The sequence below is a fragment of the Jaculus jaculus genome, chromosome 2 (genome assembly GCF_020740685.1).
Source record: "Jaculus jaculus isolate mJacJac1 chromosome 2, mJacJac1.mat.Y.cur, whole genome shotgun sequence".
In the NCBI taxonomy this organism is placed as follows: domain Eukaryota; kingdom Metazoa; phylum Chordata; class Mammalia; order Rodentia; family Dipodidae; genus Jaculus; species Jaculus jaculus.
The window spans coordinates 67,889,048-67,903,589 of NC_059103.1; the positions used below are offsets into that span (position 1 = coordinate 67,889,048).

General features: G+C 41.9%; 1 protein-coding gene across 3 annotated transcripts in view; it reads left to right on the forward strand.

The window, feature by feature from the left end:
* The first annotated feature begins 45 nt into the window (after positions 1-45).
* The window catches only part of Dcun1d3 (defective in cullin neddylation 1 domain containing 3), a 43,835-nt gene continuing 29,338 nt past the window's right edge, over positions 46-14,542 (forward strand). For 2 of the 3 annotated variants that reach the window (XM_004665447.3, XM_045143041.1), the window contains exon 1: positions 46-217. The gene's annotated coding sequence lies outside the window, so the exon portion shown is untranslated. Of the gene's footprint in view, positions 218-450; positions 551-14,542 lie in introns of all 3 variants that reach the window. The other variant, XM_045143040.1, reaches the window with a different exon arrangement.

Genomic DNA, 14,542 nt, shown 5'->3' on the forward strand with positions numbered 1-14,542 from the left:
GTGATGATGCAGGAGGCGGTGGAGTGGGCGGGGCTTGAGGGCGGCCGCCGCCGGTGGGCCGCAGATGAAGAGGAGGCGGCAGCCGTGGTGGAAGAAGAGGCGGCGGCGGCGGGGGTAGGGAACCTGGAAACGCGAGCGGGGATGGTAGGTGGTTTGGACCCGCCGGGCCGCCGTCGTTTCCAGAAAGGGTTGGACTGGAGGAACCTCTGGAGCAGCTGTGAGTTTGGCGGGGGGGGGGGGGGGGGGGGGGGTAGTTGAGGAAAAGGGGGGAGCCTTGAGGGATGAAGGGGCGGGGGTTCGGTTCCTTCGAGAAAGGGGAGGTGGAAGGGGAGGAGTGGAAATCAGCGCCTTGTCTGGACTGGTCCCTCTGGAAGAAGAGGCTCTGAGGGGAGCCTGTGGCGTGTCAGCCGCAGGGCTCAGAAAACTTACCTACTGTCCCTGCCTCCCCAGCGCCAGCACACCTCAATCCAGGGCCTCGGGGACCGGGGACCCGGGCTGCCCCGAAGGGGGTGCGCACTCTGATCCTAAAGTCCTGGCTAAGCGCTCTGAGGTAGGAACCCAAATGGGAGGTGGTGGGTGAATCTACAGCTCCTTCTTTCCCTCCCCACCCCCACCCTTCTCTTTAATCGTTAACAGCCCTTGGAATTAAGGGGCTCAGACCTGAAGGCCTTCTATGCACCTTTGCTACAAACGATAACCATCTGTGCGTGAGGTAATGGGGCTGGAGGCTTTGCCTGTATCCTGTTTAGGAAGTGGGGCAGGGTGACAAATGTATTGTTTTTTCCATCCCCACCTCTTATCCTCCCCCATACACACCCTTGTTTCTACTTTAATTCTCTGTGGTTGAGAGGCAGTCGTGGTCACCCCATTCCCCTTCATGGCACTTAGTACCTTGTTTATCTCTCTTGAATTTGGTGTTGAGCCTCTATCCCAGATCTTAACTGCAAGCTTTGGAATACTTCACTTACAGGCTGTGTCACACTGGGAGTACCTTTCAACGCCTCCTAGCTCCCAATTATAATGAGAATTTTCTTTTATGAATACTGGAATTCCACAGCCCTTGTAGGGAATCATAAATGGCATCATAGCCCAAGAATCAAAGTCTCTTGCTCGAAATACTTTATGTGTGAGGAATTTACATGTTGTCAACTCTTCCCAAAAATGATTTTGATGTTAGGCTAATTCTGGAGTTCTGTGTTTCTCTCCACCCACACTTCACAATGCACTTCTGAGAACACAAAACCCCACATTACTTTTTTGTTTCTACAATTGGACAATAGCTCTTTTATCTTTTTCTCGGTGTGTGTCTGGCACACTCGTCTTCAGTGACACAATCGACTTGGGTTGATGTTCATCTTATTTAGTTGATGGTTTGTACATAGATAGTCTTATATGAGAGAATTTGATCTCCTAGTGTTTTGATTTTAAAGGATACAAACTCATAATAGATATGGAAATGTTTGAAGAAAGAATGATTGAAGGGTCTCTGTTGATACTCTGTTGCTTAAAACAAAATAAAACACCAAGTAGTTCTTATAGTCTGTCAGGGATTTCAGAGTGAGTGTAAATGACTTGTTTTGCTGTTGATAGATTTTTTTTCTGGAATCCTGTATTGAATCTGAAACTGTCTTCTTAGGAGCTTTATGCTTTAAAAGAGAGTGCTAAATTTTAGGAGTCCTTTCATTAGAGAGTGTGCATAAATCCTGTCTCTGTAACTGAGCTTAATGTGTATTATCATAACAGATGTCTTCTAATACTGGGAAGACCCCATCCTATTTATCAGGGCTTTCAGGCTTGATAAATAGAATATTTAATGCTTTGCTCTTACAAGCTACTGTGTTTAGATGTTTCTTAGAAATACCACAAAAGAATGACTACTGTTCTCACTTTATTCATCTCAAACCTAGTTTGCCACTGAATAAAAAGTCAAACACTGGCTAGTTATATACTTATAGCCAGAGGTGTATACACACAGACTTATAGATAGTGGGTGTATGAAGATAAGCACAGCAAAAAGATCCACTCTCATGTAGTTTATATCAGAGTGGAAGGTAGGAACAGAGAGACAGATAATAACTAAAAAAAATTGATTTTTATTAAATGCTGAAAAAAAAAGTCAATGACATGCTAGAAAGTGTTTGGGATGTAGCCAGACAGACCCTTGTGTGGCAGTGACACTGAAGCTGGACTTTAAATGAACAGGAGCTTGCCATGTGAAGATGAGAGGAGTCCTCAAAGTTTAGGGAAGTTAGTACAGACACTAGCTGGAATGAACTTGGAAACTTCTAGGGACTGAGAAGAATGGTGTATGTGGTTGGGGAACAGGGCTTAGTGAGCAAAAGGTTGAATGGAAAGAGACAGCTATTGAAGTGGAGGTGAGGCTCAGATTAGGTAGACAAACAGAGTAAGAAGGAGGAAATAGAAAGTGAGACTGTCTTTGGATTAATTCGGTCACTTTTCCTAGGGCCTTTATCATTATTTTTGCAGCTGTTTTTGGACTACTATTTAAAAAAAAAATCACCCTCCTGAGAGTAGTAGAGGAGGGGAGGCGGTAATTACCTGGATCTTTTTGGTAGATAAATCTTTGAGCTATGCCGCTGTTAAAAAATTGCATAATAAGCACTGCGAGTCTATGTTGGTGTACGCATCTTCCACCTCTGTTAACATAAGGGTTGGGCATGTGTTTGTAATGGGCCCTTGTTGGTCTGAAAGATGACCATCAATATCTAACTAAGTTTCAAGTTGTTTCTTGTGAGGAGGCAGCATTTGTGTTGCAATAATTCCACTCATCTGGTCCTTCTGATGACTAATAACACTCTGCTGAGATGGAAGTCAGTGCTAAAAGTTAACTCAGTGTGTTATGTTAGATAATGACCATTGTGGGACTCATTTCCCCTATGTCGGCATCTTTGGGTTGGCATATAACCAAGGGATATAACCTACTTTTGCCTTCTGCTGGGGCATTCATTTTCAGTTCAGCCCTACCGTGATGAGTCTGTCCACTTGAGTTTAATCAGGACTTCTTGATTTGGCCCTCTTGAGCCATGTCACATTAGACTGAAATAGAAAGAATATACTTTCTTCTTATGGTAAACCTCACAAAAGTGTTCTTTGAATGAATCGGCCTTTTTTAGCGAGGTAGTTGAGAGACTTAAATGTTGCTTGGGCTGTTTGTAGTAAACCCAGGCTTAGAATGTTAAATACAACCTTTTAGTGTTTGGGTAAGATGAATCAGAAATGGAGGACTTGTCACCTGGTTTAGGTTTTAGTACCCTAACCACTTAAGCCAGACTCACTAAGGTGATGCAAAGTTGCACATGCATACAAGGTGGCACACACATCTGGAGTTAGATTATGGTAGCTGGAGGCCCTGACATGCCAACTCTCTCCTTCTGTCTTTCTCTCTCATCTATTTGTCTCACTGTTGCTCTTGTTCTTACTGTCTTGCGTTAAAAAGGGCGGGGGCAGTCTCTTGGGCTTGCCTTTAAAAAAAAAAAAAAAGGTAGGATTGAACTTCCTGGGCAGTTTGGGGTGACAAACATATGTAGTACTTCGTGGTAATTGAATTTCTGAACTTGAATGCAAACAGCAAGTCTTAGCAAGTAAATTACTAATGTGAGCAGGTAGGACTAGGCCAACAATAGACTCTACTATCCACACTGAAGAGTAGCTCAAAGGAATGGAGAATTTAAGTCACATCTACATTGTACATATATATGGTTTTGACCCAGGTTAAAAGTCTTGGTTCTGACTTTGTATGGTAATGCTGGGTGTGAAATGTTCTATCCAATGAATTGTTAATATGTCCATTGCTTACCTTCATTTTCATTTTCATTTAATTTATTAAACTTAAGCCTGAAAATATCTTGCAGGCTGAAATTTCATCAGCTGGTTTGGAGACTGGTGGCTTTTTCCAAGGTTTTGAAAAGGGGTGCATGGGTAGGAATGGACTTGAACACAGGGAGAATCCATTGACTCCTACAATGGCCACTAGTTGTGATTGGGGAAAGAATCTGAAAATATCAGTGAATCTGCAGACTTTGAGCTTGAGCTGGACTTTTGATCTCTACTGGGTTTGCTCCTCAAGGCTTGAATTTAGGTTTTGGACAAATTCCTCTGAAAGGTGGGCAACCTAGAAAACCATCTGGTGCCAGTTGAGCTGTGGGTACGTGGTTTTGTATTGCATTAGATGGCATAAAGTTAATCCGATTTTACTACTGTTTTGATACATGTTCTGTAGTAAGGAGAGTTAATTGTACACTGGCTGCCAGTTGTTTTGAGGTGAAGAAGTGGTAACTCAGATTGAAACAATGGTAATTACGCGGTAACTCCTGTTTCCCCAGTCTTGATAACTTACAATTACCTCTTTGTGTCTGTTTACAGATGTTTATACCAGTGTACGAGGATCAGTTCTTCCTAATGTTGGGACAGTGTTCTGGTGTGCTTTTCACAACAGGCCAAGATTAAATGAGTTAGTGTTGTTTGGTTCAAATCTAGTTTTACTACTCTAGGCAGTGGAGGGTCTTATTCTTTGGGGGCATAAAAAGGAGAATTTGGCAGGAACAATGAGAAAAAGTTGGAAATAACTCAAACTAATTCTTTGAAGTTATGAAACAATGAAAAGAGAAAACGGCTGGGAAATGCCCAATCTTTAACGCGTATGCAAATAAGTCCTTACTTAAAACACCATACATCAGAACTCATGATGATTTCTGCTTCCCCGCAGCTTTGGTCTTGAGAGTGTACTTTGAGCTATGATTTGAGTTGTTGGGTTTGGGCATAGAAAAGTAGACCACATAGCACTGAGAAGCATCATTGTGTTCCTGTTCTTCGCTGTACTACTGAAGCCCTCAATCTCTGGTCCTGGTAGCTGGAAATAGTACTAACACTGGTACTTTTAGAACCAGACCAATTCTAGTGACTGACTAAGAATCTCTGATAGTACCATTGCATAGTGTAGTACTTTTCATTTCTGTTGAGTGTTTAGCACCTTGTAGCCATTGCTGCTGTCTCTGCCTATCAGGCTAGGAGACAGTGTGTTGGAAAGACCTGCTCCCCTTATTGTACATTGCTTCCACACTAGCAAGTAGCAGAATCTGATGATACCTCAGAGTCTTTAGAGTTGCCCTAAAGTGGGGTGGTGTGTGATCTTCATGTCTGATTCATTGCATTTACTATATATAGTCATAGCATTTACTATACTGAACGCAGTTAATTCCACTTCATGCAGTTTGGGAAGAAGCAGGAAAAAAGTCAGACTCTTATAAAGCCTCAGAATATCTGGTAATTTTTTTCAGGCTGTGCTCTGAAGAGTACCCTTGGGAGGCATTGTTGGAGTATGTGTGTAGCAGGGACAGGGGTGGGGGGATTTGGCTACCTCATTGCTTCCTCTTGTAAAAAGTTACTCTAGTACTCTGTTACGTTGGACCTCCCCATGAGATTTGACTTAAACAAAATGTGAAGCTGAAAACAGGTTGAAAATGTGATTTTAATTGGAAACCAGAAACAAGAATGCTACTGAACAAGATCCAGGCATCTTCAGGACAAGGAGAAGCTCTTGCTTGTTCTTGCCATCTTTTTTTTTAAGGTTTATATTTTATATTTTTTTAAGGTTTATATTTTTATTTTATATGTTAATTTTTAAGGTTTATATATTTATATTTTTTTAAGGTTTATTTTTATTCATTAATTATAGAGAGATTGAGAAATAGGCAGGGAGAGAGAGAGAATGGGTGTTCCAGGGCCTCTAGCCACTGCCAACAAACTCTAGATGCATGTGCCCCCTTGTGCATCTGACTTATGTGGGTCCTGGGGAGTTGAACTTGAGTCCTTTGGCTTTGTAGGCAAGTATCTTAAGTGCTGAGCCATCTCTTCAGCCCTCTTGCTGTCTCCTTCAGTCAACTACATTGCTTCTCTTAGTCCCTATTTGCACCAGCATTTGAGTGTAATTAAATCCTTGATGTTTGGTCTTCTGTATTCCTGAGTTGTTAACTCAAAACATTTGGTTACAAATTCTTAAATCTTTCAAGAGACACCCCCTTATAATGTGGCATAAATGAAGCAAAGTTAGGGCTCTTTGATATACACAGCGATTGTGAACACTTACTGGGAAAGCTTAACTTTTCTCAGAATAATTCTGAAAGAGGCCATGTTATTCATCACTCTTAAGTTCCTTTGGCTTCTTAAGGAGGATCTTCTTATGTGCAGCCCAGGCTAGCCTCTGATTCAGGATCCTGCCTTTCCTCCCATGTGAGTGCTGGGATTATGCTGTATGTCATTGTGACTGGCTTCTAAACTCTTCCAGTACACTAGTGGGCATATCATAGAAAATGACCTGTGAAAATACCAAATTGTATGCAGTACTGACCATGGCTGAGGCAGGGTTGTTGTGAGGTGGAGGTCATCCTGAGCCACATAGTAAGCATCAAGCCAAGCAGGGCTATGTAGCATGGCCCTGTTTCAAAAATCAAAACAAAAATAGAAAAAAAAACCCAAAATAACAAAACAAACAAACAAACAAACATTTGTACCAAGCCTGATGTCCCGTACTTGTAATCCCATCCTAGTATTCATGGAAGTACAGTCAGGAGGCTCAGTAGTTCAGGTCACCTTCATCTACATAGAACTTTTGAGGCCAGCCTGGACTACATGTAGCAATCTTAAAAAATAGACACACTCCCCTTCACAACACTCCAACTAACATTTACTTTATATCCACTGTGTACTTATTAAACAAGAGGGGGAAAATTAGTGATAACACCTCTGTGAATATGTTGGGACTAGAGCAACATGGATCCTAGAAGGCAGTCTCAGGGACTGGCTGACAGTCTTTGGTTCTCTAAGGAAGCCTTTTTTTTTTTCCTAGTTGTGATGTTTTTGAGAGTGATGAATTATATGAATTCTCTGTGAATGCTCTGTGTCCATTTTTAAGAATGTGTCAATGGTTCTTTTGTCTTCACAAAATAGTTTTTCTTGAAATAGCTACTCACTCGTTCAGTCATTTACTCAAAACAGTTGCTTAAAAGCTCATGCCCATGGAAAAGTCCTGCTTGGGATTTCCTAACCTTTATGAAAGAGAAGTCTAAAGACTCTTCCAGGAGGCATTAAGATGGATAAGGAGGAGTAGATGTAGCAGAGATCCTTTGTGAGGGCACAATTGTGTGTGTGTGTGTGGGGGGGGTATTGTGGAAAGGATGTAATGAGAAAGAGACATGTCCTAGGTGGAAGAGGATGGGACATGCTAATAATGGCTCTTGGTAAAGCAGTGCTTAGTGAAGGAACAGCCCAGATTGCCTAACTGTAAGGAGCACCATTCACTAGGAGGGATTTGGGGACCTGACTACAAGTCTCTCCCTAAGGGAAAAAGTGTATTTCTGCTATGGCACGATGAGTGCAAGATGCAGTATTTGGTCTTCGAGATTGACTTAGGCATTTGCAAAGGGCTGCTTGGCCCTTCCTTGTTAAGACTTTTCTTTTTTTTTTTGAGGTAGGGTCTCACTCTGGTCCAGGCTGACCTGGAATTAACTCTGTAGTCTCAGGGTGGCCTTGAACTCGCAGCGATCCTCCTACCTCTGCCTCCCAAGTGCTGGGATTAAAGGCGTGCACCACCACGCCTGGCAAGACTTTTCTTTTTAAGGTTTAGAGAGACTTTATTAAAGAGAAGGAAAGGAGGAAGTACAGAGAGCTCCCACCATGAGGGAGGAGAGAGGGGCAAATCCCCCCTTTTTAAGACTTGTCACTTAGGACTTGATCTTTTGAAGAAGGTTTTTGTTATTTAGAACTTGATATTGACAAATCAGAAGTTGGTGAGTAAAGTGAGAAATGTAGTGTGTTTGGGTCCATTATTTGAATCAGAGGACAAAATGAAGAGAACACTAGGTAGTGTGGCTATCCTTAACAGCGTTGCTATTCAGGAAGAAGAGTTACCTGTAAATTCTTAAGGTAATTCATGACTGACTGTCCACTGGGAACTACAACAAATGTAAAATAATTCACAATCAAAGAAAGTCAGTTTTAAACTGCATTTCTACAACATTCATGTTTTCTTCAGTTTTTCTTTGAAAAGAATTTACTTCACTAAATCTCGGGTTTTTACAGAGGCCTTGCTTTCCTAATAGTGCTGAAAATGGCAAGCAGTGCTCTTGAGTTGGTGATAGGATTAGATTTTGTGATTAGGTCAAGCAGTTAAATGTCTTCTAAGCATCAGTGAAGTTGGTTTTAATGTGAGCCTCTCTTTCTCTGAGGCTATTAGGCATCCTAGTGTTCATCAGTTGAGCTCTGACAGCTTTGCACAGAACCCCCCCCCCCCATTACTGACTCAGTCTTACAAGATTGCTCCACATTAGATGCCAGTTGTGGGCATTGGTTATCCCCAAGTGACCTAAACTTCTGTTTGGCTGAGTACATATTTGGGAGTTTCGATGACCACTTTGCTGGCAGATTTGATAATATACTAGCAGTACTTGATATTTGGATTTCAGGTTTTGTTAAGGAGGTCAGTGGCTGGAGCAGTTCATAGAGCCCTAAGCTGTCACCTTCAGCAGTCTGAGGAGCTCTTTTTCTTTTTCAGGTAAGGTCTTACTTTAGCTCAGGCTGACATGGCTCACTCTGTAGTCCAGGCTGGCCTCAAACTGGTGTTCTCTTACCTCAACCTCCATAGTTCTGGGACTACAGACAAGACTCACTGAGCCCAGCTCTGAGGAGTTATTTTCAGAGGCTTCTCTGCTCAAGTGAAGCCAGGATTTATACTTTCAATGCCTCAGAAAAGAACTTCAGTATGAGTATTATGAAGCTGAGTTTATAGTTTACTAAAAGGTTTTCATATGTAAGCATGGGCATTAAGGGAGAGAGAGGTGCTTAGGAAAAGGACAGTGCACCCAAGTGTGGGCATGGACTTTTCAGGTGAGTATCTTCCCCAAACTCAAGTAATAGCTGTATATGTGGTTTTGGTAGCTTCTGAAGGTACATTATTCACAAGATGTAAAGATTAAGTGAGAATGTTTGGGTATACTTATTCTTATCTAAGTAACTTTCTTGTGGTAAATGAGAGCATAAAGCAGTTTCTAAAGTACCTTGTACAGGTTGAGAGTCAAGATAAAAACCTTGGTCAAAGGCTCCATGGTTAAAGGCATTTGCTTGCAAACTGAAAGCCTGATGGTCCAGATTTGATTCCCCAGCACCCACATAAAGCCATACGTACAAAGTGGCACATGCTTCTGGAGTTCATTTGCAGTAGCAGGAGGCTCTGGCCCATAATCACTATTTTTCTGTCTGCTTCTTTCTCTGTTTCTCTCAAATCAATAAAAATGATTTTTTAAAAATCCTTGTTAAACTGGGCATTCCAGCACTCAGAACGCAAAGGTAGGGGGATTGCCTTGAGTTCGAGGCCACCCTGATAATACATGGTGGTGAATTTCAGGTCAGCCTGGGCTAGAGTGAAACCCTACCTCGAAAACTTAAAAAAAAAAAAAAAATCCTTGGTCAAGGGCTGGAGTGATGGCTCAGTAGTTAAAGGTAGTTACTTGCAATACCTGATAGCCTGGGTTTGAGTCACCAGTACCCACATAAAGCCAGATACATAAAGGGGCGTGTGTGTGTATGTGAAGTTTGCCTGTAGTGGCAGGAAGATCTGGTGTGCCTATACTTTGGCTCTCTCTCTCTCTGAAATAAGCAAATAAAAAGATATTTAAAAAAAAATCCTTGGTCAAAAAGACCAAAGGAGGGCCGGAGAGATGGTTTAGTGGTTAAGGCACACGCCTGCGAAGCCTAAGGACTTAAGTTCGGTTCTCCAGGTCCCATGTAAGCCAGATGCACATAGTGGTGCATGTGTCAGGAGTTTGCAGCGGCTAGAAGTCCTGGCATGCCCATTCTCCCTCTGCCTCTCTCCCTCTCTCTCTAATAAATAAATAAAAGTATAATCTTCAAAAAAACAAATAAAGGCCAAAGAATCCCTTACTATATAAGTCACAAGACATAAGTCAAAATGCTTTGACTGTAAATCTTGTACCTAATCTTTCTTGTTTGTGAATTTTGTTTTGACTCTTAGCCAACAGAGTTTGGAGAGCTCCTTTGTCTTCTGTGTCCTGTTGATTTTCTTTCTATTCTTCCTCTGCTTATACTGGGGATGTAGCTAGTGCTTACCCAACATGTGTATGTAAAGCCTTGGGTTGAGCCCTTGCCCCTTAAAAAAAAAGCCAGGTGCCTTGACCTATGTGTGTAGTAGTCCAATCCACCTGAGAGTCTGAGGTAGCAGGATGTAAACCTCAGTGGTTCCACACTGGCCAAATAGATAATGAGGGGAAGGGATTAAAAAGAGAATTTGGGGCTGGAGAGGTGGCTTAGCAGTTAAGGTGTTTGCCTGCAAAGCCAAAGAACCCAGATTCGATTCCCCAGGACCCACGTAAGCCAGATGCACCAAGTGGCACAAGCATCTGGAGTTTGTTTGCAGTGGCTATAAGCCCTGGCACGCCCATTCTTTCTCCCCTTCTCTCTGCACGCCCCCAATAAATAAATAAAATTTGAAAAACAAGAATTTGGGGCTTGCCAATACACCAATATGCCAGTGTACCAATTAAATTTAGGGATACCCGGATTTTTGTTATATGAATTTAAAGAATTGAAATCCATAGATTAGAGGGTAAGGTTTAGAGACCTTATTAGATTAAGAGAAGAAAGTGCAGAGAACCACGTGGAGGGCAGGAGGGGGTAGAGAGCCCATGTGGGGGTAGGGTTGTGTGTGTGGGAGGGTCTCCCCTCATCTCAGTTTGGCTTACCAGAATCTAGAAGTTCTAGGAGCCAGCCAAGAGAGCTTGTCCACCTTATTATGGTGGGTTTCACCTTTAGGCTCAGGTGAGCCCCAGTGAGGACTGACTGGTTTGGGGCTGAGCTTAACTCACCACCTTGTCAGAAGGGGATCTCCCTCCCAGAGAAGGGCTCAGGTTCATGGAAAAACAGGTCTAAGGAACTCCTTTAGGAAAGAGACGGGAGAAGTCAGATTCTTCTCTGATCTCTAACAAAGTGGAGACTGCAGGGATAGGCCCAAAGATGTTCCTGCCTTTTGCTTAAACTGCCTCAGGATGAGTTGGAGATGCAGGGCTCTTCCCTCCCTCTGCTTGTACCACCTTCCTAGCATATCTGTGTGCTTAACAACCTGGAAACTCTCCTTTCAATTAGTGTTTAGAGTTTCAGTTGAGATTTCATTATGTAGGCATGGTTATTGGCCATTGATGATTAACTCTTGTCTTTAGCTGCCCAGAGATAGAATGTAGAGCCCGAAATCTAACATGGTACTTGAAAAGTTCCTCCCTAGAAATCTCTGAGGGCCACCCTTAAGTCACCTTGTTTAGTATCAGCTCAGGTGTGGTTCAAAGGGGCTTTTCCTGAATAACAAAAAACACCTCAGTCAGGAAATTCCTAGATTTTTAGGAAATTCCAAAGGTTTCAGAACTGGCAGGTTCCCAGGGCAAAGACCAAATATATAAAATAATTCTTTAGTTGTTTATAGTATCCTATCTACAAACTTGTCTACCTATTTTTGTGAAAGGATCTCACTCTACATCACAGCTAGCCTGGAATTAACTGTGTCACCCATGCTGGCTTCAAATTTATGGTGATCCTCCTGCCATAGCCTCCCAAATATTGGGCTTAACAGGCATGAGCCACTACACTTGGCTTAGTTCTGTATCCTTGTGTCTTATTATGTCATAATGGAATAAAGCTGTCTACAGTTGACTTAAATGATAATTAACAGTATGCATTATTATTTAATGGTTCCTTTTTTTTTTTTTTTTTTGGTTTTTTGAGGTAGGGTCTCACTGTAGCCCAGGCTGACCTGGAATTCACTATGGAGTCTCAGGGTGGTCTCAAACTCATGGCAATCCTCCTACCTCTGCCTCTGAGTGCTGGGATTAAAGGCGTGCACCACCACACCTGGCTTGGTATGGTACTTTTTGACATCTAGATACTGCAAGCCGAATAGCTTTAGATTATAAGCATCAAACTCTTCCCTCAGTATGAAATGGCATTCCCAGTGTGTGCTGTGTTGCTAAACCTCAAATATGCACTAATGCTAGACATCTCTAATGCTAAGAAGCAAGTTAACTTACCAAGAGGTCAGGTATATAGACTTTGTGTTACTTTTTACTATAAGATTTTTTTTTTTTAATTATATTTATTTGCAAACAGAGACAAAGAGGAGAAAGAGGAACAGAGAGAATGGGCATGTCAGGGCCTCCAGACATGCCTCTTTGTGAATCCAGGTTTCACTTGGGTACAAGGAATCAAACCTGGGTCATTAGGCTCTATTGGGCAAGCACTTTAGCCCTAGTATTATCTTTTAAAAAGATTTTGGTAATACATTGGTTAAGAACACAGGTCTAAGGTCAAAACAGTCTGCGTTTATGTCTGAACTTCATCTCCTTGCCTCTTGAACTTGTGTGAGCCACATATTTCTAAACTTCAGGGCTATCACATATAGAGTAAGGTTAATCTCAGTAAGTAATTGTGAGAATTGAATTGTATAGTGATAAGGATTAGGAGGAAGGTAGCTTTTTTTTTTTTCTTTCGAGTATGTAGTTAGCTAGGGACTTGCCCACAGAAACATCGATGCTTGCACTGGCATGAATTAGAACTTGAGTCTGATTCAGTCTCATCCATCAGTCTTTACCTCCTCTCTCTTAGGTGAGAGGGGGATCTTTTTAATCACCCCCCCCCAGCTTGGGAAGGGGGAGAATTTCTTTTTGCTTAGGTGCTTTACAGCTTTGCTTTCCATTTTAATTCTCTCTAAAATAAATCACATGATTTATAACTGATCCTCCTCTGAGTCTGCATTCTCAATTTTTTGTTGACATGGACCAGGACCTGAGAATTGAGAGCTCCTGGTGAGAATTCTAATCCCACAGAGCTCTCTTTTCTGAGTCAGTAGGGCATTTGAACCACATGGTACAGTGCCTGACATGTAAACAAACATCTAATAACATTAGTTGTTATTAGCCACATGTTATACTTAGTTAAGTTTACCTGGATTGGCAACTCCCAGGAAGCCAGGCAGTATGTTGTCTTACCTTCTGTATAGTATGTGATGTTCAGTAGATACAAGTTACTTATCACTTGAAATAAAACCTATTCCCTGGCTATCTGGAACTACATGACTCTGTAATGGAAACTTCTAGCCTGGTTCCAAAGCTGGCCTAAGAGTTAAGAGATGGAAAATCTGCCCACTAAAATCCTACAGAGCTTGTAGGAGTCTTCAATGGGGCAAAGGGTTAAGATACTCCCGGGTCAAAAATTGGGAAGCTGATCCAGGAAACAAGTTCAGTGAGTTGGACAAAACTACTTGAGACTCTGGAAGGAAACAGATTTGTTTCAGCCAATCTTGATTATCTTTGAATGTGCTGGTCAGTGTCATGCGTGCATGTTTGCTAGCAGGAGAAAGTGAAAAGCCCAGATCCACATGCAAAGGGTTCAATACCTGCTTTAGACTTACTTGTTGAACTCCTGAAGCTGGGTTTCTGAGTCTACTCTTTACTCTGCTGTCTGGAGAGTCTTTAGGGGACCCCATCGACATAACACCCTCAATTCTAGCCTTGACTCATTCATTTCATCTTTGGGCAGGTCATGTCTCCTCTTTGACTTTACTTTCCATAGTTGTGACATTAAGGATTTAGTATAAATTACTGTTTCTCAAAGTGTGGCTTGGTTATACTTTGAACATGTGCTGCTGAAATCAGCATACCAGGAGTGTTTGCTGTATCACTGATTATTTTTGTTGGCACATGACGAAGTGTTTTCATTTCCTAGTTCTTTTTTGTTTTTGTATGTGTGTAGTATGTGGTGTGCTGTGTCTGCAATTATGCACATGTGCACCTGTGTGGAGACCAGAGAAGTCAGATGTTACCGTCTTTCACTTATCCATGTGTTCCTTGAGACAGAATTTCTCAACTGAACCCAAAAACTACTGTGTCAGTTAGACTGGCTAACCAGCGAGCCCTAGAAATTCTCTGGTCTCTGCTTCTCACAGTTTGGTGTCACAAGTGTGAGTGGCTCCATCAGCTGTTTACATGAGTTCTTGGGAGACTCAGTATGAATCAAGCCCTCTCCAGCCTTTATGCTTGAGTGTCAAGTGCTCTTACCCCCTACACCATCTCCTATACCTACCAGTTCTATTTTTTTAATGTAGTAATGAAAATATAACTAACGTAGCACCCATGACCACATGGATAATGATGCTGAGAGTGATACTGAAGTGTATATATATATATATATTTTAAGCTTTTAAGAAAAATAATCCTTGGTGAACAACAGTTAGGATGATATATAAGAGCATAAAGGTGAGATAGCAATGGCTGAAGTTTGTAAATCCCAAGACCAATTCTGGTGTAGTGCCACACTTAAAGACGTGATAATGGGCACACTAGAGCTGGCCCAATTTGAGCAGATATAAAAGACTTGCCTAGTTAAGTAAATTGACAATTTTTTTTATATCTGTGTTGATGGCAGAAATACCCCCAGGTATATAGTTCAGGATTAGTCTTTAGTTCCATTC